General features: G+C 43.7%; 1 long non-coding RNA gene across 1 annotated transcript in view; it reads left to right on the forward strand.

Moving 5' to 3' along the window:
- The first annotated feature begins 7,384 nt into the window (after window positions 1-7,384).
- LOC310845586 overlaps window positions 7,385-24,355 on the forward strand; it is a 38,264-nt gene continuing 21,293 nt past the window's right edge. Inside the window, exons 1-2 of the long non-coding RNA XR_014564846.1 lie at window positions 7,385-7,551; window positions 10,417-10,575. This is a non-coding gene — a long non-coding RNA (uncharacterized lncRNA). The remainder of the gene's footprint in view (window positions 7,552-10,416; window positions 10,576-24,355) is intronic.

The raw sequence follows: 24,355 nt of genomic DNA on the forward strand, positions 1-24,355 counted from the left end.
GGCCTAGTCTGTGCCGAGTTTCTTTCTAAATCAGGGGCCCCCAATCCAGTGAGCCGCATTCAGGAGATCTGTACAAATGCAATTAAAAATCATACAGCATCTAGTACAGCACGTGACAATTGCTGCAATAGACAGAAAAATCATTAAGTGATCCCCCAAGACCCTCAGTAATTTTCACGTGATGTAGTGGTGGTTGGGGTTTGGGAACCCCTGTTCTAAATAAAGTGGTTTGGTCATCATCAATCCTGTAAATAATATATCCGCTTTAACTTTTTTATATTTGTTTTTACTGTGTTTCTTTACGTATTTTTTATGTCAACCACTTTGATATTTTTATGAAATAGCGGTTATAGTTTTTAATAAATAAATTTATGCATTTGTTTATTTATATACAGTTTAATGGCTTCTCAGCTGTTTCCAAGTATTAAAACTATATCGAACAAATATAAATCCATTTAATTAAAATTCAGAATAAAACAGTTGATGGTGCCAAGTTTAATTGCTTCTTCTAGTCACTACATGGTTGATATTCAACTTGTTTGTTTTCATTTGTATACCGCCCTTCATCTGAAGATCTTGGGGCGGTTCACAGAATAAAGATACAAAATGAAAACACAAAATACATAATAAGAACAAGAACAAAACAAAAGAAAACAAAAACCAAATGCAATGAGCATGGCTAAGAGAAGTCCATTAATTTCAATGGATCTGCCCTGAGGAAACTTTAGTAGAGCCATGATTCCAATTCCAGGAACCAATCAAAAGAGGACCTCAGTCAGCTCCTGTCAAGAACAGTGACATATCTTAAGACTTAGACAGCACTTTATGAATGGCTTCTTCAGCACTCAGCATGTTGGGCAGCAGCCCAGGGCAGGTCAACTTGACCCGGGTTGGCACAGCTTTTCTAAAATACATTTAAAAGTACCCATAGGGATTTTCACATAACAGACTGCAGGTCCCAGGATAGCCTGTTTCCATCACATGACAGCAGTGGCAGCATTTAGATTATCAGGTTTACCAGGCAACCAAACAATGGTAAATCACTCCATTGTGCTTCCTGTAACACCATCTGCTTATTGGTGATGGGTGGCATATGTGCCTGAAGACATCTATGCATATTTACAGTTTAAAAATAGGGCTGTCAACCAACTAAATAATATTTAGTATGTTAGCTGCCTATTAATGGATGGATGGATCAATTGTTTGTGGTTATTACTATTCCTTTATGAATTAATCACCTTATAAAAGGTAAAGGTAAAGGACCCCTGGACAGTTAAGTCCAGTCAAAGGCGACTTGGGGTTGCAGCACTCATCTCGCTTTCAGGCTAAGGGAGCCGGCATATGTCCACAGACAGCTTTCTGGGTCATGACTAAACTGGTGCAACGGAATACTGTGACGGAAGCCAGAGCGCACAAAAACACTTTACCTTCCCACCATAGCGGTAGCTATTTTTCTACTTGCACTGGTGTGCTTTCAAAGTGCTAGTTTGGCAGGAGCTGGGACAGAGCAATGGGAGCACACTCCATCGCGGGGATTCGAACCGACCTTCCGATCGGCAAGCCCAAGAGGCTCAGTGGTTTAGAACTAAGGTAACTTACATCAAAGTAAAGAAAGCCAGGTAGGAGTACTATATTTTTTTACCTGGACCCAACCAGCCAAGCAGGACCAGAGCCACTGCAAACCAGCCCTGCTCGTCCTCATCACAGACAGTCACACCAACAGGATACCATGGTTGATGGGAGCAAAAGCCGCTGAGAGATCAAGAAACAGCTGGCTCACATTCCCTCTGCCTTTCTCCTGACCAAGGGACAGGGTGATCAAGGTGGTTTCAGTACTAAAACCAGGACCCTGGACTGGGCCTAGGAAATCAGTCTCATCTGACAGTGCCTTGGTGGAGGGAAACAAACAAACAACTGAATGATAGAGTTCAATGGCAAAATAGTAAACATGGTGTCAAATCTGTTAATGTTCAAAGTTCAGTTTTCTTTTTACCCATGTACCTTGATGATATGTCTTCATTTGGGTACTTTTTTAAAAGGTTCAAAACATGGTAGAGGAAGACAATCTAATAACCTAGATGTGATTTCTTTTGTGAGAGTCAGCAGAGTAACGGTTAAGAAAGCTGACATTTAATAGTCATCACATCTGATCCCTCAGTTGACTGTGCAGGGGGAAGTTCATACCTCTCTTGGCTTTTATTTTTATAGCCTCTCTGGAGACTCCCAAAGACAAGAAGTCCACAGTCACACTTTTGAAGGTTATCTGAGCCGAAAGAAGTGGCAGGTTTTTCCTTCCTTTGCTCTCTCCCTCAAATGAAAAACCTTGTAAGCCAGCAAAAACAACAAAACTTTTGAGGGAAAATGTGTGCTGCGATCCCAAATCACACCCACTGATTAATGCAAAGTCCGCTCAAAGGGCCAATTTGCCAGCGTCAATAATTTGTTCAGGGAATTTGAGCACTGAAATGCAAGGCAGGAGAAACCCAGCCTCGCCCTTTCCCCTCATTTTGAGAACTGATCAAAAAGAGGAAAAGGGACAAAAAAAATAAAATAAGTCACCTTCCTGGTCAGGGCCTGCCCAAGACATTATGCTGCCTGTAGGGGCAGGAAATGGTTCTCTCCACCTTGCAATGTCAAGGTGGCTTTGTGGTTGTAAAATGTTGCATTTGTTGCATAATTTTATTGTTGTAACCTGCCCTGTGACCTGGTGGCAAAGCTGGGTCACATCCACACTATACATTCTCCCAAAGAACCCTGGGAATTATAGCTTGTTAAGGGTGTTGGGGACTGGAGCTCTGTGAGGGGTAAATTATGGCCCCCAAGATTCTTTGCAGGAAGCCTGGGCTGTTAAAGTGGTATGTGTGTGCTTTAAGTGTACAGTGTGGACTTAACTCAACAATTGAATAAAAGTGCATAGTACCCAAGCTGGTTAAGTCATTTTTGCACGTGTGGCAGAAAAGATCCTATGAACCTCCCTTCCCCTTTGGAAGTAGAAATATAATGATGTGTCTCTTCCCTTACTGCATATTTATGAGCAAAAACTCATTTTCTCTTTATTTGACCAGAGCTGAAAAGAGGAATGGATTTGAGACAAACGTTTGGCTTTTCCTTGATGCAACATATCCTAAAATGTTGGATCAGAGGGGGGAAGTGTGTGTGGCCTGTCTTTTTGAGAGACATGCCTGATCTGTGATGGAGACTCTGGGAGTGGTTCTCTCTGTAGCTCAGTGGCAAACAGTTGGAACCTTTGTTTTCTTCCCTATGGAATAAGTCACAGTTGTTTTGCTGAGCTGTTTTTTTTAACAAATAAGTACAGCTATTGAAATTTCATGGACTCCTGGTATTAGGATAGGCCCATTGCAAAGTTTGCCCACATATTGAGCACCCTTCACAAACCCACAGAATACTACAGAGGCAAGGTGCCACCTTGACTTTGAGGCAATGAGCAGCCATGAACCAGAAATCATTAAACCAAAGATTTTGGATTTAAGCCAACTTGTTTTCCAATCCTTTGTTATTGTTAAGATAGGTCATTAGAAACTGAATGCTCGGAGTTAAATATTCTCCCTGAGTTAAGGAACACTGGGTTGCATCCAGCTAAGTTATACGCAGAGCAGATCCACTGAAATGGATAGACCCGAGTTCATGCCCATTCATTTCAGTGGGTCTACTTTGAGTAGGACTAATATTGGACACAGCCCATCAATGGAGAGAGGGGTGATTATGCTATGTTTACTCTGAGATATCTTAATAGCAATAAATTAACACCAGTGTCAACTTTCCTCCCAAGGCAAATAGCAACCACAAAGACACCAGACTGGAACTGTAGCAGGGACTAATGTTAAATTCTTCCGGACTGTGGTCCCAATCCAGAGCCTCCTCCGGCAACTGTTATTTAGTAAAGGAAAAGCAAACACACAAAGATCAGTCACATGACTGACATCACCATTTGACACGTCAAAAACCCCTGAGGCAGTTTGGATGAAAATCTGCTACCTGGTCATGTTCAAGGTGCTGGTATTAACACAGGGGTCAGCAACCTTTTTCAGCTGTGGGCTGGTCCACTGTCCCTCAGACCATGTGGTGGGCTGGACTATATTTTGAAAAAAAATAATGAATGAATTTCTATGCCCCACAAATAACCCAGAGATGCATTTTAAATAAAAGGACACATTCCACTAATGTAAAAACACACTGATTCCTGGACCGTCTGCGAGCCAGACTGAGAAGGCGATTGGGCCGCATCCGGCCCCCAGGCCTTAGGTTACCAACCCCTGTATTAACATATAAAGCTCTATACAGCTCTACCTGAGAGACCATTCAATGAATTGCTGCAGAGAGGTTTTTTTGCTGCAAATCTCAAATATCTCAGAAACCCACTCTGTGATAACTCAGAGTAGGGCTTTAAGTGTAACTGCCCCTGTTCTGTGAAATAGCATTCCTTTTGAGATATGGCAGCCACCCACTGCCTGCAGTTTGTGGAAACAATGGAAGAGATTTTTGTTCCAACAGGCTTTCCCAGCCAGATAAATGGGCCATCGCTGAGTGCCTATTTTGTATGGTTTTAACATGTATTTGCCGTTTTTAATTATCTTTAGAGTAAATCACTTTAGGATGGTTGTTTAGAAGGCAACTGATAAACAGATGGAGAATATTTAGCTCAGTCGGTAGAGCATGAGACTCTTAATCTCAGAGTCGTGGGTTTGAGCCCCACGTTGGGCAAAAGATTCCTGCATTGCAGGGGGTTGGACTAGATGACCCTGGGGGTCCCTTCCAACTCTACAATTCTACAACTCTGTGATTATGATGTTAACAATAATAATGAGAGTTTAGTACAATCAAGGAAGTCACAGCAGCAGTTTAGCAGTTGTAGGTCAAGATGAACCAGGATTGCTAGGCAGGGTATTTAAGGCAACCATTGACTCATAACTCAGCTAGATAGGATGAGCTGTCAGCAGTGAGCAGAGCAGCCCAGGAAAGGCCTCCTGTCTCTCATGACACCAACAGTTGAAGTCATGTGGCGCTGGCATGCATGCTGCAATGCAAAGCAATTCCGTGCAACACAGGCCACCGCTTTTGCCGCAGCAGTTGCATCATGAAGGCATGCTCGGTAAGCACTGACATGAGCAGTATCTGATTTTCAGAAGTGAAAAGTCTTGACTCATCCCACTTATTAAGAAAGTTCACAAGGAGAGGAGGGGTAAGTTCCTTATAAAGGCATTCACCCCATTCACACCGAGGTGTAGCTGTGGCTCATGTTAACGTTATCTTCGATCATGGGAAGGCAACCTATGGGTCCGGGGGCCAGATGCGGCCCAATCGCCTTCTAAATCCGGCCTGCGGACGGTCTGGGAATCAGTGTGTTTTTACATGAGTAGAATATGTCCTTTCTTTAAAATTCTCTGAGGCCTGACTGGTGTTTTTACACGAGTACGATGTGTGCTTTTATTTAAAATGCATCTCTGGGTTATTTGTGGGGCATAGGAATTCGTTCATTTTTTCTTCTTCAAAATATAGTCCGGCCCCCCACAAGGTTGCTATGAATGAAAGGGTAGTAACTGTAGCGGTGAAAGGCTGACAATGCATCTTGGGAACATCAAGATGATAAACAAGACTATCACTTTCCATAAGGTTGGAGGGGACAGTATGGGATCCTTTTAAAGCAATGCCTTCAGACCTTTTTACTGTTGTTGTTACATTTTACTGAAATTTTTCAATGAGAAAATAAAGTAAAAGAAAGAAAAAACAAAAATAAAAGGAAAAAAATATTTGAAATTGCAATATGGAATATACGTATATAAGTAACACAGTTATTCCAAATAATGAAAAATTACTAACAAGATATTATAATTTCTATAAGTGCATTATAACCAGCATTAAGGCTGGTTTTCTCTGTGTGTTCACAGAGACAAGTAAAGATATGGAGTTTTAACTTACAAGGCTCTGAATGGCGTAAGCCCTGCAAACTTTAAAAATGACCATCTCCACATCTTCCGCATAATGTAAATGCAGTTTGCAGTTTATTGTGGCTAAACAGCCAGCATAGTAAAACCAAAATGTCAGCATAATTTTCACATAAACATTAAAATGGTCAAAGTGGAATTTAACAATCAATATACTAATTAAATAGATTTTAAATATGTATCCAGGGAAATATAAACTCCATTAAAAGTTTTTTTTTAATTAGAAGGATTTGACTCTGAGCTGTGTCAATTTGTGACTGTTTGTGGAGCTGTATAATCTTTTGTTTTCTTTGACTTATGGCTATCACATAATGTGTATCTGCCTCTATGAGGGACGTTTGGGCTCAATTTTCTCATTGAGTGAAAACACATGGTACAGCCATTTTGTGCTTGAAACCCACTCTGATACACCCACACCCAGTGCTCCCCCCCTAAAAATATGTTTAGGGGCACTCTCATTTTCCTACTGATATTGAAATACTGCCCCTCAGTGAGGCAAAACTTAGATTCACAAAATGTTTAGGGGGTATGCCTCCCCCTGCATCCCCCCAGACACCTGACATTTAGAGCCCATGGTTTCCTACCAACGTATTCTGGGAATTGTAGTTCATGCCTCACAGAGCACCATTAACAATCTACAGCTCCCAGGATTCTTTGGGGAAAGCCATGTGCTTTAAATGTGCACTGAATGTGCTTTACAGTATGGATGCGACAAGTACGTGCTTTCTCACCTTGGTCAGCATTTTGTGGGATAAATTCAAGTACATACAATGGTACCTCGGGTTACATATGCTTCAGGTTACATGCGCTTCAGGTTACAGACTCCGCTAACCCAGAAATAGTACCTCGGGTTAAGAACTTTGCTTCAGGATGAGAACAGAAATTGCACGGTGGTGGCGCAGCAGCAGCAGTGGGAGGCCCCATTAGCTAAAGTGGTGTTTCAGGTTAAGAACAGTTTCAGGTTAAGAACGGACCTCTGGAACGAATTAAGTACGTAACCAGAGGTACCACTGTACAGTAATTATAGATTTACGCAATTAAATTGGATGAAAGCATTCTGTCACCCTAATGCAACAAATCCACTTTAAAAAGCATCAGATTTTCTGTGCTTTGGAAAGTGATGGGGAAAAGGTATTGAAAGGTGTTTATTGAAAATTCATCCTGATTTCCTTACACAGAGTCTGACTACGCCTGCTCTTTTATTGGGCATTCATTCTTTTACGTTTGTGGGACAGTTATAGGACAAGGAACAATTATCCTGATTTGCTTGTGTGGGAGATTGCAGTCAAACATAACTATCCACAACTGCTAGTTAATGCATGAAGGGGTTAAACACCACAGAGTAGTATTGCTAGATTGTCTCAGTTAAGCCACGCCCCCTCTTCTCCAGAGAGGAAGTGAAGCTCCCTTCCTCTTCCTTCCTTTCTCTTTCTGTAACATTTAACCAATGAAGGAGGACATGTGTAAGGTTGCTTCCAAGCTTACAACAAGCGTTTGGAACTATATTCTGTATTTTCTACCTGACAGTATTTCCCCGGTATTATCCTTGCTGCTGCATGGAACAATGCACGACTGACACCTTAAATCTGTAAGTAAATCATTTTAATCTTACCTCACAGTGTGTGGCCTGCTCATTCCCAGAGGGATAGAAAGAGGTCAGCTGTCTTGTGCAGCTGAACAGGATAAAAAAGGTTTAACAACCTTTATTCCTAACCCTATACAGGCAACTCCCCATTTACAGGGGGGGGGGGTTACGTTCTGAGGCACCGTGTATTTATGTGAAATCATGTATATTTGAAACACCATTGGAAAAGCCTGCAAATACCCTCTAAACATTTGGAAACCCTCAAATACTCCTTTAAAAAACCAGCAGCACTTACTAAAGGAGTTGGAGAGCTGAAAATAATACTGTATCAATATATTTCACATCTGACAACCAATGCATCCCTTTGGTTTCAGATAGTACATGGGTAGATGAGTCTAAAAAGCCCGGAACACACATTTTCATGCCCCTCTAGCAGCTATGGTAGCTCATTTACCAGAGGTGTATACTCAGTTCTGAACAAACTACAATACAGTGGTACCTCAGGTTACAGATGCTTCAGGTTACATACGCTTCAGGTTACAGGCTCCGCTCACCCAGAAATAGTACCTCAGGTTAAGGACTTTGCTTCAGGATGAGAACAGAAATTGGGCAGCAGCGGCGGCAGGAGGCCCCATTAACTAAAGTGGTGCTTCAGGTTAAGAACAGTTTCAGGTTAAGAACGGACCTCCAGAACGAATTAAGTTCTTAACCCGAGGTACCACTGTATACATAAGGAGGCTTAGTTTGGTCAGAATTGAATATACACTTCTAGAGTTAACACTAAATTAATTGCTTCTGTTGCTGGACTACAACTCCCATCATCCCTGACCACTGGTCTTGCTGGCTAGGAATGATGGGAGTTGTAGTCCAACAACATCTGGGGACCCACAGGTTGAGAAACACTGTGCTAGAGGGCTGTGAAAATTTGCATCCCATACTTTTAAGGATTCAGGTAGTTTTGAGCCAAGAACATTCAGCAAGTGAGGAATGCAGCGAGTACCTGGACTGCATCTGGATGCACCAGTTTGCAGATATCAAATTGCTCAAGCGTCCTTTTGCTACAGCAAAAAAAATATGCTGGACTAGACAGGCTAATAGTGTGACTCAATGTATGACAGCGTCATAAAGTCGTATAGTACCGGTAAAGAAAAAGTGTGAACGGATGATTACACAACACCAATTGAAACATTAAAAAAGGGGAAGATCTATAGCTCAGAGCCAGCGTTTTCTAGGCTACATGCAAATGACGGTTTGCCTTGTGTGAGGTCAGATTCCTTGTCCATCTAGCAAAGCACCATGTAGCCACGCCCCCACAGCCACACACCTTGGTAGCCACGCCCCTTCTGCAAACTTCTAAGTTAAACCATAATCCTGTTGTCAGACAATAATTATTATTAGGGATGTGTTGCAACAATCAGTGCAGATTTCCATGTGTTCCCTTTCAGCGAGAGCTATTTTCTGTGCATATTTTATTTTGAAGTCACTTCGGTTGTATTTCCCTTTAAGTTCCATTGCACGTAACGGAACTTGAACACTATTCTCTCGAAATGGAAGCCCCAAGTATTTTTAGTTCCTAAATGCTAAACTTTAGAGCATGTGGAACAGCTCCTCTGTGTTCTTCCCATATACTTTCTCCAGAGTGACCCTAGGAACCAATTCGCTGTGACTGACATACCTCCATTGACTGTCATTGGCTCCAATCAGCACAAAGGGGGATAAAATTGTTTTTATAATGTTAAAATACCCTGTGATCCTCAAATAAATGGTGGTATAAAAGTAATAGTAATAGTAGTAGTAGTAGTAGTAGTAGTAATAAATAATAATAATAGCTCAGTTGGCAGCACATGAGACTCTTCATCTCACGGTCGTAGGTTCAAGCCCCATGTTGGGTAAAAGATTCCTGCATTGCAAGGGGTTGGACTAGATGACCCTTGTGGTCCCTTCCGACCCTACAATTATATGATTCTAATGCTTATTGTACCGTAAGTGTCTAAAAAGCTCCCCTTTCATGACAACTGGGCAGTTCTAGGACAATGGAGACAGGGACATTGCTGGGTACTGAAGAAATAGTAATGGGTCTTCAACCCTCTACAACTTCGGACCACTTACACACCTTTGTTAAGGGATGAATCTGGGATATTCTGAATGAGAAGCATGTGCTTGGAAAAGATCATTCTAGGCTTGTTGTTGTTTAGTTGTTTAGTCGTGTCCGACGCTTCGTGACCCCATGGACCAGAGCACGCCAGGCACTCCTGTCTTCCACTGCCTCCCGCAGTTTGGTCAAACTCATGCTGGTAGCTTTGAGAACACTGTCCAACCATCTCGTCCTCTGTCGTCCCTTTTTCCTTGTGCCCTCCGTCTTTCCCAACATCAGGGTCATTTCCAGGGAGTCTTCTCTTCTCATGAGGTGGCCAAAGTATTGGAGCCTCAGCTTCACGATCTGTCCTTCCAGTGAGCACTCACGGCTGATTTCCTTCAGAATGGATAGGTTGGATCTTCTTGCAGTCCATGGGACTCTCAAGAGTCTCCTCCAGCACCATAATTCAAAAACATCATTCTTCAGTGATCAGCCTTTTTATGGTCCAGCTCTCACTTAAGGCAGATTCCTATATTAACATTTTCCCCAAGGTAGTGTTTGTTTGCCTGTAGGCAAATGACCTGTGACATTCCAGGCAAGGTGCAGCCTTTTCCTCAACCTGCTTCTCCTCAGATGTTTTGGGCTACAACCTCCAACAGCTCCAGCCAGTATGGGCAACAGGCAGGGATGATGAGAACTGCAATCCAATAATCTCTGCCTCTTAAGGAAGGCTGTTTGTAGGACCACACACTGAGGCCTCATCTGCACTCTCTGTTTTTTCCTTGCACCAGTGTTCACTCATGAGGCGGACTGTAGAAGCCCACTTGAATAGTGAAATCCTCTGGGGTGGCACCACTGTGGGTGCCCACCCACCTCGGCGATGGCGTCTTCCAGTGAGATCTCACAAGCTCTTGCGAGATCTTGTCAGAAGCTGCTGCTTCATGACCCTGGTAAGTGAGACTTGGGCAAAGCGGGCAGCAGGGGACAGCACATTCCTGTTTTGCTTCAGGCGGTAAAATGGGATGGGCCACCTGAGGCCTGCACCTATATTTAAAGCGGTATCATACAACTTTAAACAAGTCATGCCTTCTTCGAAAGAATCCTGGGAACTGTAGTTTGTGCAGAGTTATCTGGGAATTGTAGCTTTGGGAGGGGAATAGGGGTCTCCCTACAACTCTCAGCACGCTTAATTAACTACAGTTCCCAGGGTTCTTTGGTGGGAAGCTATGACTTTTTAAAGTGTAATAAACAAAAATCTGCCCTTATTCCCGTATGGGGGACACAAGAGCCCTTATAGAGTCCTTTGTAGGTTCTCCATCGGTCGGAGAAAGTAACAGAAGCCAACCAGAGAATATTGAGAAGCAAAGCAGCTCATAAGCTTGATCTTTATTGAACTGTTGCAACAGGGTGCTCCCCTCACATGCAGGAAAGGAGGAGGACCCAGAACAAAGGTGTGCCCACCCTTATATAGACATTTTAAATTGCCCGCCCTGGAGTCCAAGACCACCCCAAGAAAGATCATACCTACATCACAGAAGAGGCAGTCTAAAACAGAAAGCTGAGTGCATTGTTTATCTCCTGTCTGGCAGGTTACCTGTTAATGGTTACTTGATTGGATACCCTGGGGAGCCTGGCCAGTCTTTTGTAATGATAAATACGGTACTTAGTTCCTGAGCCAGGTCACAGGCTCACCCTATTCATACACAGGCATACCCTTAAGACAGGATTTGTGAATGAAAAGACAATGGGGAGGCTTTTCCATTTTCCTTCGACCTTGCAGAGAAATATTTGAGGTCAATTTGGGAGTCAAAATGGTTTCAGGGTGGTTTTCCTGTGCTGTTTCAGACATGTGGTTTATATATTTATGTACGTGTTTGCTTGGTACATTTATGAACATTTATTATATATATAAGACCTTAATTTTTTTTATTTCAAAAGTAATATGATCCTGCTTTAAAAGTTGGCTCTGGGATCCAACAGGAAGTATATGTAGAAAAGAGAGTGAAAGAGCGATGTTTTCCTGCTTTAGTTGTGTTGTTAGTTTTTATTGTCTTATATTGTATTTATTTTGCTTTGTGGCCCATCTAGAGGCAGCTATATAGGTTCAGTTAATAAATAGCTAAGAGTTTAAGTCTTGTATGCAGGATCCAGGCACGTAGCTGCCAATTCCTATCATGTGTGAAATGGGTGTTGGTCAAGGGGTGTGTGTGTGGAGTGTCTTCTGTCTACATGGAACAGCCTGGGATTTCCTTCTTTTTTTTACTGGACATTGGCTAATAGCATCTGAAGCAATTGTAAAAAGTGAATAATGAGGAGTCAGGGTTCTCTAAACACTCCCCAGGTGGCTCCATGAGTCACAAGAAGCCTGTGAATTGGCTTGTAACTGGCAGGAGCTTATGAAGCAACAGAGGCAAGAGGTGCAGTAAGAACTTTTTTTTTTAACCCTCCCCTGAACAGAATGGTCAGTGTGACATTCATCACGTATTTTTACCCCAGGCCATTAAGGCTGACTCTCCTGCACTATCTGGAACTTGCACCAACTGAAACCTTCCAATTCCAGTACATTGGTTATGATGTCCTTTTCAAAAAACAGATGCTTTACTTAATGCTTTTATATTTCTGATTTTTGTTCAACGTAGCTTATCTGGTCTGCTAGGTAGAGCATTTAAAATAGGAGGGATTATTTATATAAAGGTCATTCTATGGGTGGACAATTTTGCTGCCAGATTCAGGGGACCTTCTTATCCTGGACAAGGGGGAAATAAATGAATAATATAGCTGTTTCTGATCTTATTTGGGTGTCTTGAGAACTGAGCTCTTTTCCAATTTTTTTTTTAAAAGGTATTTATTTCCCAGCTTTCTTCCCTAGGAGTAATGAGAAATGCAATGGTAGGGATCATTCAGTCTGTAAAGGGTTGATTTTGTTCTCACTCAGCTACCCATGGGTGGTGATGGTGTCGCTTAGCAACCAGGCTGAGTAGCATGATCTTCACTGAGGTGACACATGCTCAGATTGGCCTGTAGTTCTGAGGGAGTTTTCCTGTGGTATGTTTTTGCTGAATGTCTTCCTGCTATGTACAAGGCCTGAACTAAGGAAGACTAATATTATTCTCCTTAAATTGTATATGGTTTTGTTCAGTTTCCTCAGTAAAGCATTCTCAGGACTTTTGTTTCTTGACTCCAGCTGTGTTATTCATGTGACTTCACTTAACAAGGGGTTTTCAAGTAGCTTCCCAACTCCAGGATTTCAGATAGGGTTCTCTCCTGGTCCTAACCTAGAAACGCAGGGAGTTGAAACTGGGACCTTGCAGATGCTCCACCATTGAGTTATGGTCCTTCCCAATAGTTCTAGTGTACAAATCCGTAAATGGCTTGGGACCCAAATACCTAAAAGAGCATCTTCCCTAGTATCAACCATCTTGGACCTTATGATTGGCAGGGGAGACCCTTTGGGTGGTTGTAGTGTTGGCTGCTGCCCAGTTAGTGTTAACCCACGTCAGGACTTTCTTGGTGATAATTCCCTGTTTGCGGAATACCCTCCCTGGTGTAGTGCAATTTCTTCCTTCTCTGTCACTTCCCTTATTATTAACATTCAGGAAGAATTTTTTAAAAAACCATTCCTGTTCATCCAGTCGTTTGATGGCTGAAAGATATTGTTCCTGGCAACCTTGAAATTGTTAGCTGTGTGGGGGTGTGACCGTTTTGAAATGTTGTTAGATGTTCTTAGCGTTTTGTTTTTTTATTTTAAAACATATCTTTATTTTATTTTTAAATGTACAGTATTGTTTTATTAGTTCGTTGTCTGCCCTGGGCTCTTTTAGGAGAAAAGGTGAGATAGGAATTTAACAAATAAGTAAATACATTTATAATATTGGGACTAATCCAACGGATACATCCCAAGGCTCCTACGGGTGACCTGTTCATCGTCCTTATCTCCTTGCCCAAAGCCTACATAGAGGTTATATGAAGTCCATTCTTTATTGTGCATTGTGATTAATTTGTGGAAGTTATACGACAATCAGCACCCGTCATAATTTACTTGTGTGGAGGTTATACATCATCCTGCCAATCAGTTGTTTATCTCACACTTTTTAGTGCATTTCCTTGTCACTTTTCTGTTTTTCAAAAAGGGAGTCTGTTGCACAGAGTGCTTAAGTCCACTTTAATCCTTCAAACCTCATTTTCTAGTATGCAAATTCCGTACCCCTCCCACAAAATGATGGAGGAGGCAGTAGTCATAGATACTCTGTGTCATTGTTTCAGCAATGTTTCGTGTTAGGTGCTAGCTCTTCTGGGGCGTTTTGGCTCTGGGGGCTGTGTGGTTTCATGAAAAAGTAAGATATCCTGCTGAGTCAGCCTTGCTTGAGTCTTCCAGCCTGTTCGTATCATCCGATGATTCAAAGTTAATTGCTGGTGTAACCCTGGAGGCGTAGTAGAGATGGGAGGGTTCAGCCCAGTCGCCTGATGTAGAGTTCCACTGAAACACTCCTCTTCGGCCTGCAATATGGCAATCAGTGACATCACATCCTGGCCACACTGTCGCTTCCTGCTGAGAAGAGGCTCAGATCACAGCTTGCCTGAAGCCTTCCAAGCTCTGTGGCATCTCAGTTCAGTTCAGTGTAAATTGCACCGGTCCTATTCCTTCTGAGTTCAGCTTCTTGTCAGTTAGGGACTGTCAGGACTATGGGGAATATCCTTCAAAATGAAAATAGGGACATTTCTTCTCTCCCCCCCCTCCACAAGTGATGCTCCTCAACCCAAAGTTTTTGTCGTAGAGCATTTCCTATCAGAAAGAGGACAAGTGTCACCGCCACTTCATCAATGGGACTCAGCACACATGCTCTTCAATGTCCTGAGAAAACCCCTTAATTCTTGTGTTATTTCATTTTATTCTTTGGGAGGTTTTCTTCTTGTAAACAGCAATAAATGAATTTTAGAAAGGGGCAAGATTAGATGTGGACGCACAAAGCCTTTTTTTTTTTTTTAATCAAGACTCCTTGTGCCCTGCTGCACTCCCCCTTTCTCCCCACCCAGGGTGGCCCTGCCCTCTGCCCACCCCCTTGAGCCAGCATGTCATGTGGGGCTGGGCCTTGGTGGTGGCAGTCTCTCTTCTGCCACCTTGCCTGCTCTCTCTGCTTTGAGCTGGCCAAGGGAGAAGGCCAGCAGCAGTGGCCACAGAAAGAGCAATGGGATGTTCCAGTTGCTGCTGCCGCTCGGGACAAACACTGGTGGTTTGGACAAACGTAAGTGGTTTTCCACTTACCCTGCGCTGTCTAGGCAGGGGTTCAAGGACTTTCCCCTTTGCCTGCCACCGTCCCTCAGAAAACCTGCTCTTTTGTGGTAAATCATAACAAATAGCAATCTGCAGCAAACCCAGTTGCCATTTGTTTGTGGGTTTCCCGGGGGGGGGGGGGCAGGAATTGGAGGTGTAGCTAAGCCCATAGTACAGTGGTACCTTGGTTTAAGAACAGCTTGGTTTATGAACAACTTGGATTAAGAAGGCTGCAAACCCAGAAGTAGGTGTTTTGGTTTGTGAACTTTGCCTTGGAAGCAGAACATGTTCCGCTTCCTGTTGAGTGTGTTCCCTTTGTAAACTGAGTCCCACGCTGTTATGGGGAAGTGCGTCTTGGTTTAAGAACGCTCTGGTTTAAGAACGGACTTCCGGAATGGATTAAGTTCATAAACCAAGGTACTACTGTATCAGTGAACATTGTGTACTGCCTTGGAGGCCCCATGAGGGTGAAGAGTCAGGTTGTAATATCTATCTATATCTATCTATCTATCTATCTATCTATCTATCTATCTATCTATCTATCATCTATCTATCTATCATCTATCTATCTATCTATCTATCTATCTATCTATCTATCTATCTTATATATATTTCCCGCTGGGTGCTGTCTTGGATCCTAAAATCTTTAACTAAAGGTAGTTTTGGAACACTGACTCCTTTGACAAACGCTAAATGCATATTGTCATTTTGATTTTTATAAAAAAAGAACAAGAAGGCTGCGAGCCGCGGGGCTTGTGTGTGTTTGCCTTGGATCGAAATGTAGCTCGGCCAGCCGAGAGTCATGCCACACTGCATCAGCCTATTTTGAGTCAAGGCATTGGCCACTTAGAATAAAACAAACAAACCCCTACAAGGAAATTAGTCACCCGAAGTCTCAACAGGTGAGGAATGAATGAGTCCCATTCAGGTGAGCCCTTCCCTTGCCATTCGCCAGGAAGGGTGTTTGTGATACCAGTCAGGCAACAATCCTGATTGTGATGACAGGCAAGCAACACATTTGGATTCATTTCCAGTTACTGCACCTGAAGAAACTGACCGTGTTTGTCCCTAGCATTTGTGCGGTGAGGCTCAGTGCTTTGAATATACAAAGTCTTGAGGGTCAGCCTTAAGTTAAAAAATCTCAGAGAGTGAGGCTAAAATAGACAATGGAGATAGGGTTGCCATACATTATAAAAATCCAGACATATAAATTGTATGTTTCAAAGCAATTTGCTAAAATAAAGCTCAACAAACTTTTCTGTCCGGATTTTGAAATATGACTGGAGATCTATGGCCACCTCTCTAGTCTAGGGTGACCAGTCATGCCCATTAATCTCAATGAGTCTACTTTGAGTATGACTAATGCCAAATACAACCCAACTACTGTAATTGAAATTGAAATTCAGCACATCTAGGCAACATCAAAGCCTCTGCTATTCATTTTTATGGTTTCTTTTCTTTAAAGCGAACTTGAACTGACCAGCCAAGGCACTTTAATGATTATTTGTATTGTTTTTTTGGGGGTGTTTTGCATATTATTGCTGTAGAGGGCCCTAATATGGCAGTACAGAAATACTTTTAAAGGCATGAATGAAGGAATGAAGGACCCCTTCAAAACAGAGGACTCTTCTTTATAAAATATATCTGCTTCATAGCACTCAGAATCCCGAATGCAGTGGGGTATTTCAGACCAATCTGGCAATGCTAAAACGATGCCTGCGTGTGAGTTTCAAACAACCACCTTCTTGGGTCTTTCCCACATTTTCCAAGCCGTAGAGAATGCCTCAGTTGTACCTGAGTGTTGCAATTTACAGAAACTTTTAAATGAGTGCAGGGTTTGCAATTCCCCCACCCAAAAGTTGTTAAACATCAGTGTGATTGTTGAGGCTCATTTAGCAAATTTGTGGGACTGAGGTAGGTTAACAATTGGGCAACTGTGGCTGCGCTTTTAATGATGGCTTGAAATGCAGACATGATTCATCTCAGTGCTGCGAAAAAAGCCATCTGCTAAGTACTACAGTTAAAAGCCTCGGAGCAAACTAGGCAGGACAACCCACCACCACCAAACCTTCACTTGCAGGTGAAGTTGACAGGGGAGGTCCCGTCACCCCCCCAAAAAAAAAATTTGAGAGGGCCAAGGGCCCCCAAAATTGATGGGCATTGCTGCTGCATCTTGTGATCAATTATGTGGGGCGGGGCTTACCTGTCCCCCCCCCCGCCCCAATATTTTATTCAGGTTGGCACCCTGGCAAAGTGTATGGGTGTGTGTTGTTGACAAGACTTGCAACGTTCACTTGCTTTGCTGAATATTTGTGCCTACTGATTTACTCTCAAGCCAGTGGACGATTGCGTCTGCACAGATTCACAGGTGATTTCAGCAGAGCAGGGGAAGGGAAGAGCTTCAGCTCAGTGGTAGAACACACACGCTTTCCATGCAGACAATATTGGGTTCATTCCCTAGCATCTTGAGGGAAAGCTAGGCAACGTCCCTGCCTCAAACCCCAGAGAATGGCTACTGATTGGTAGACATGTAGGGCACTTCCAGATGACCTGTTCATTGAGCACTCATCCTGATTGGATTATCTTACATCAAAGCAAGGGCTATCTCACACTTTCCAGGGCAATTCCCCATCACTTTCCTTGCCACAGATGGGTTTGTTCTGGATAACGGTCCAATCAACTATAGTTGTGCAACCTGTATTTGCTGGCCTGTGATTGATTCCTGCCTGAAAATAGCAAGAGTCTGGAAGCAGCTACCTGTGTTCCTATGCATGGACTTTATGTGGACTCCAAATCAATGCTGGCTTGCAAACAGTAAGTAAAAATTAATTCTACTGTAACTGTATTCAGATCACCTGAAATAAGGGAGGGGGTCGGCTTCTACTGGCTTGTTTTCCTTTTCAGTGTAAAGAAGTAGAAAGGGTCCTTAAAAAACCATGGGAGCGGCTCTGAAGTTCCAAAAAGTAGTTCCCCCAACTTGGGGGTGGGGTGTGTTGCAGTTCCAGCATGCATAAGTCAAAGTATTCCATTCATTGGGGATTGTGAGGCAGAATATATAAACTCAGGGGTATTTGCAGTTGCTCATATTTCCAGCAGCAAGTGTATGTGAATGAAGGTTACCAGATTTTTGTCAATGATTCCGGGGACACTTTTCAACTTCCTACTAAATAGATGGATTTTGCCAGGAGACTGATTTGTAAATCCGGGGACTGTCCCCAGGAAAAGGGGATGTCTGGTAACCTTAATGTGAACATTGGCTCTTGTGAGATGGAGGTTATTTCAGAGAGATTTTCTCAATATCCAGGAGTATGACCGGGGACCCTTGAGGGGTGAACCAAAGACACCATGCTGCTGCTGCTGCTCTCCTTTACCCCAGTAGTCCAGGACCTCTTCAGCCAATGAGGCTCCCCGCCTCCCAGGAACCAATGTTCCTGCTCCCACTTCTATAGTAGCTGGCATCAAAAGGGAGAACGTCTGTCCTCTATCCCCAGTTCCCATAACTTCTGTCTCGCTGCTTCCTCATTCTTCATCTCCATCTGAGCCTGCCAATCCATACCCAGTTCCCCATGGGTCATGGGACTCATGCTAGATTCCACCATAGCAATGCCATAACACCACAGTCCTTGGGGAAATCAGTGGGACTAATAAGAAAGTGTGTGTGTGTGTGTGTGCGTGTGCGTGCAGGCAGGCAGGCAGGCAGGCAGGCAGGCAAGGAGGTCAAGCCAGGCCTTTCCCAAAGCTTTCCATTTCTCCTGCCCTAGTTTGAACTCTTCTCATTCCAACCACCAGTGTTGCAATGGAAAGATGGAACTACATGACAGTCCCATAATAAAGGCTTTCTTTATTGGAGTCCCACAGAGAAGTACGCAATTCTATGATTGTAGAGTTAACCCACTAGTGATGTTGATGAGTCAATGAGTTCAGAAGATGGAAGTTGCAGGTCTTCCTGCTGCAACACTGGTGGATGAAATTAGTCAGGGAAGAGTGAGCTGAATGCTTTGGAAGAGATCTGGGCTGTCCCTAAGTATACACACGCATGGACACACACAGAGACACACAGACAGACATGACAGTGAAATCTGTTTCTTATTGGGGCAGCGGTTGGAAAACTGCAACATACATATTAAATCCTTTGTACAGCACCTTCCATTAGAAATCCCAGAGTAGTTAGAAACAATCTAAAAAATCAATAACAATAAAACTAGAAAATATTCAGTCAACAGTAGATAAAATACATGCTAAAATCTAGGCAGAACAAATGCTTACCTGTTTCAATATGTGCAAATGTAGAATTGCCCCATTAACAGCACTGAGGTTGATTTAAAGAGAACACTCTTCCAAGTTTGTTTGTTTCTATGGGGTGGGTGGAGGGGAATCGGGTACCAAGAGTGGAGATAGAGTGTTGACTTGATGAGAAAGGGGGAGGACCAAACCTGCACTCAGAGCCACAGAGTTCCTTGACTGCCAATGGGCAAATCATGCTCTCTCAGCATCACCACTTCCTAGCGTTGTTAACGAGGTAAAAAAAGCTAAACAGCTGCTTACCTAGGTCCTTGGAAGAAGGGTTGGATACAAATGAGTTCAATTTATAAGCTGTACTTCCAACTTCTAGTTCAGAAGCTAGAAGTAGAGGGGGAAATAGGAAACTTCATCTCGTATCCAGACATGGAAGCTAGATGGAGCCTCCACATACCGGGGCAGGATACCTCTAGGCATGCCAGATGCTAGGGAGGGACAAACATCTAGCGAAGACCATCTCCTTCATGCCCTGCTTGTGAGGACTTAGAGGCCACTTGATGGGAAGAGCGTGGGTGAAATAGGGGCTCCCCACTGATCAAGCAGAGACTTCTTTGACATTGACCATGGAGCATTGATTGCATGCTCTCAGGCTTGCATGGGAGAAATTGTCTCTTGCTGAAGTGATAGGAACCAGTATGGTCCTCTAGGTGCCAGTGGACCACATCTCCTTGACCATTGACCCTGCTGTCTGGGGCTGATGGGAACCAGAGTCCCACAATGTCTGGATGGTCACAGGTTCCCCATCCCTCAAATGAATGGACCGCTGGTCTAAGCTGGTATGTTACATTACAGCGAGAGATCTACTGGCTGTGCTGCCTAGGGCTGATGGGAGTTGCAGTAGAAAACCTATGGTCGGCAAAGGCTGCCTTATAACAAGGCCATTGCTGGCTTTAAAAAGTAGCAAGTGCTTGCTGTTCCAGAATAACCGAGAAGACACGGCCATACCATGCTGATTCTTCCCAAAATACCACAGACTCCAGGCTGTAGAAATGTGAGGAACTCTTCTGACACACATTTTTCTCCAGTGATGCTTCGAGTTCCTTTTAGTCTGCAATAGAGGACTTCATTTTAATATGTTAAGAGTCTGATAAGCCGTAGAAGAGAGCCTTTTGAAACAACTGAACGTCTTTTCCAGCCAATGAAGAGTTTAAAGATCTGGAAAGCGCAAAATCCAATTTACCATATTTACTCGAGTCTAATGCGCCATTGAACCTAATGCGCACCTCAATTTCCAGAACCTTGAAACAAAAAAATACTATTTGCTGGCAAATGTAAATGTGCCATCGAATCTAATGCACACCTTAATTTTTACAACATAATTTGGTCAAAAAAGGTGAGCAGTAGAGTCGATTAAATACAGTAAGCACCACTCATAAAAAAACATGCTGCAAGTGTAATTGTTGGGGTTTGGTTTTTTTTATGGCAATGATGATAATGAAGAAGGGACAAGCGATACGTAGATGGAAAGGGAAATGGATTTTCCAGGTCAATCACAGAGTGGGTTTTAATACTTTAATGAGAAATGTGCTCTTAGCCTGGATTGCTAAATGGAGTCTCCACATACAGAGTCCAGGAACAAACAAGAAGGGGAGCCAGTCGCCTTCAGGCCCTGCTTCTGAGCTTCCCTGTCAGACAAGAGATAAAAGTTGGACCATGGCTAGGCAATTCATATTCTTGTGAAATCCCAAAGCGCAATGCTAAAGAGGCGCAATCTGATGACTGATCATGCTCTGGGCTGCACCCCACCCCAGCAGCAGACTCAAATGCTTTATGTGCTGGGCCACTGTGGCAACGATCGCAGATTGCAGACCAGGCCTGTGCAGGTGCTCAGAAGTAAATTCCAGGTGAATTCAGTGGGGCTGGCTCCCCAGCAGGATTGCTGGGAATTGAAAGAGGGATGGAGGCCAAGTGCAGCCCACTCTGGCCCTCAGGAGTCTCTCCAGGCCACACCTCCTCTCACAGGCCACACCCACCTTGAGGTGTTTTCTTTTAGCTGGAAGGCATTCTTGAACTCTGACACTGATTCTTGCATGCCTGGATGGACAATGGAGAGCGGTGCTTAGGTCAAAACCAGCTGTGCAAAGGTAATAATTGCATTCCTTGATCCACCCATGCAGGCCTCTGGCCCTGCCCACCACAGGCTTGTGGTCCCCAGGAGATTCAGTTGCCGAAAGGGAATGTGGTCCTGGGGTTGGAAATGGTTCCCCTTAATGAGATGAGCACACCTCAGCAAACTGAGTACAATCATAGAATTGGAAGGATATGCAGCTGCCCTTTAAGGGAATCGAACCTGTGACCTTGGAGTTATCAGCACCACGCTCTAGCCAGCTGAGCTATCCACAAGTAGCATCCATAACTGTGCCTGATCCGCTCCTCCTGTCACTGAATTTGTCTCTCCTGGCTCCCACACTGGAAACTGCTTCAGCAGGACTGGCTTTCACATTTGGCTTTATCAGCGGAGCTTTGTGCCGTTTCCCGGGCAACAGCGTGCAAAGGGAACACCAGGAATGCGCAGGCGGCAGGCCTGAAGCCGTCTCCTGACCTGCTCCCTGCAGGCCCCAACGCAACCGCTGCTCCAAATGGAATTTGTTCTCGCGGCACTTTATAGACAGAGTGTTCCCCTCCCGGCAGCGCTTGCATGGCACAGAGGCAGCGTGACGACAATGGCAGCTGAGCCGGCTGCCCGTTTATAACAAGGGCTTGTTTATTTCTCGACTGGGGACACATGCGCGGAGCAGGGAACAAGGGTGGGGCTGTTCCCACAGCTTTCTGAGAAAAGGGTGAGCTAATGTGTCCTCGCCAGAGAGGAACAAAACAAAAACAGCAGCAGCAGCGCATGCAGCAATGATGATTAGCAAGGAGAGAAGCCCAGAGCCCAGAGCTGGCAGGGAAACAGCAGCAGAGAAAGAAATGCATGGACCAGGAACAGAAGTGGAGAAGGGAGGCACAAACCCATTTATTGGGGAGGTAGCCCAAACTGAGCTCATGCAGCTCCTGTTTGTCTATTGATCCGACTCTCATCTGAGAGTTGAAAGGTATCTCAAGGGTCATTATTCCAATCCCCTGCAATGCAGGTATCTCAGCTAAAGCATCCATGGCAGATGTCCCTCCAACCTTTGCTTTAAAAAACCCACTTTCCGAAGGAGACCACTGCTGAACAGCTTTTGCCACCAGGAAGTTATTCCTGAGGTTTAGTTGGCATTCTTGTAACTTGAAGCCTCCAGGGCAGCAGAAAACAATTGGTTTATGCAACTGGGATCTAGATCATTGTGTGTGATGATTGCACATGTTGTTGTTGTTCAGTAGATTAGTTGTGTCTGACTCTTCGTGACCCCATGGGCCAGAGCACACCAGGCACTCCTGTCTTCCACTGCCTCCCGCAGTTTCGTTAAATTCATGTTGGTCACTTTTGTAACACTGTCCAACCATCTCGTCCTCTGTCGTCCCCTTCTCCTTGTGCCCTCAATCTTACTCAACATCAGAGTTTTTTTCCAGAGAGTCTGCTCTTCTCATGAGGTGGCCAAAGTATTTGAGCCTCAGCTTCAGGATCTGTCCTGATGATTGCACATACGTGTGACAATTCTGACACATGCATGACCATTACTTAATGGTGTGTTTGTGTTAATGAACATCCTAGGTGTAATGTCATGGGTATAACTTTTATTATTATTATTATTGGAATCAATTCATACATGCGGACAACAGTTATCAGACACTGGGTCCCAGCCAATCACACTGCAACATCATGGTGTTTTACATCAGTGAATTTAAAATCACATAAAGAACTTAAGCATTGCCTCAAATGAAATGCTCTTTAGTGGATGTTCATACATTCAGCTGCCACAATACAATTTTCCTGTACAGGGGAGAGCAGTTATATCTGTGCAATGCCTGAATCAACTTTCTGTAATTTCTACATAAAACAGTCAAGATTTATAACAATGGCAGGACATATTCAGGAAATATGGCAGGACATGTCAGCAATATACTGATGACACACAGCTCTGCTAAAGGTGTGGCAATGGATTGCTGGTGGACCGTTGTCTTGCCTCGGTAATGGACTGGATGAGAGCCAACAAACTGCAGCTCAATCGAGATTAAGACTGAGGCACTGTTAGTGGGCAACTACCAGGAGGGAGACTGTCTGCTTTTAAAGGGGTTACATTCCCTCTTAAGGAGCAGGTGCGTAGCTTGGGGATGCTCCTGGACCCATTGCTGTCACTTGAGGCCCAGGTGGCCTCGGTGGCATGGAATGCCTTCTGTCAGCTTCAATTGGTGGCCCAGATGCACTCCTATCTGGACAGGGGTAGCCTAACTTCTCTGGCCTATGCTCTGGTAACCTCTAGGTTAGATTACTGCAATGTGTTAGACATGGGGCTGCCTTGGAAGATGACTGAGAAACTTCCTTTGGTGCAAAATTGAACGGCCAGGTTGTTCACAAGGCCAAGACGAGTGGAGAATATAATACCAATCTTGGCCCGACTGCACTGGCTGCCGATTAGTTTCCAAGCCCAAATCAGAGTGCTGGTGATGACCTGTAAAGCCTTACGTGGCTCACCTCCTTATCTTAAGGATCCTCTCTTCCCTTCTCTGTGTCCCTCCTCCCAAGGAGGTTTGGAGGGCGGCAACATGAGAACGGGACTTTTCTGTGGTGGCTGGCTCGCTTGATGCAATCATTACATGTCTTTAGATTCAAGGGGAAAATATCCTCTTTACCTATGGCCTTTGGCCATAAAACAATCTATGGGCTTTAAATAGGGTGGGGACTGTTATTATGATTCTTCTCTGTGATTCTTTTATTTTTATTATTATGCTTTGTAAATTGTTTTATAATATTGTGCACCACCCTTGTTTGATTTGTGAGCTATCAGGGAGTAAATTTTTTCACAGGGCAGCCTCGCAACCAGAGAATCTTGCGGCAGCTTAAAGATTAATACATTGATTGAAGAATAAGCTTTCATATCTGTACTGTCTGATGCATGAAGTGAAATCTTAATAGGCAGGTCTACGAGGAGGAAATTGGAAGGTGGAAGTTAAATGGCAATGATACGCAAAAATCTGTGATAATTGGAGCTTAATTATATGCTAAATAGGCATGCCTTTAACCTTTTACAGCAGCAGGTGATTGTTAAAACGATAATAGAATCATCACCTCTAAT

The sequence above is a fragment of the Podarcis gaigeae genome (assembly GCF_964106915.1).
Source record: "Podarcis gaigeae genome assembly, chromosome: 5".
NCBI lineage: Eukaryota > Metazoa > Chordata > Lepidosauria > Squamata > Lacertidae > Podarcis > Podarcis gaigeae.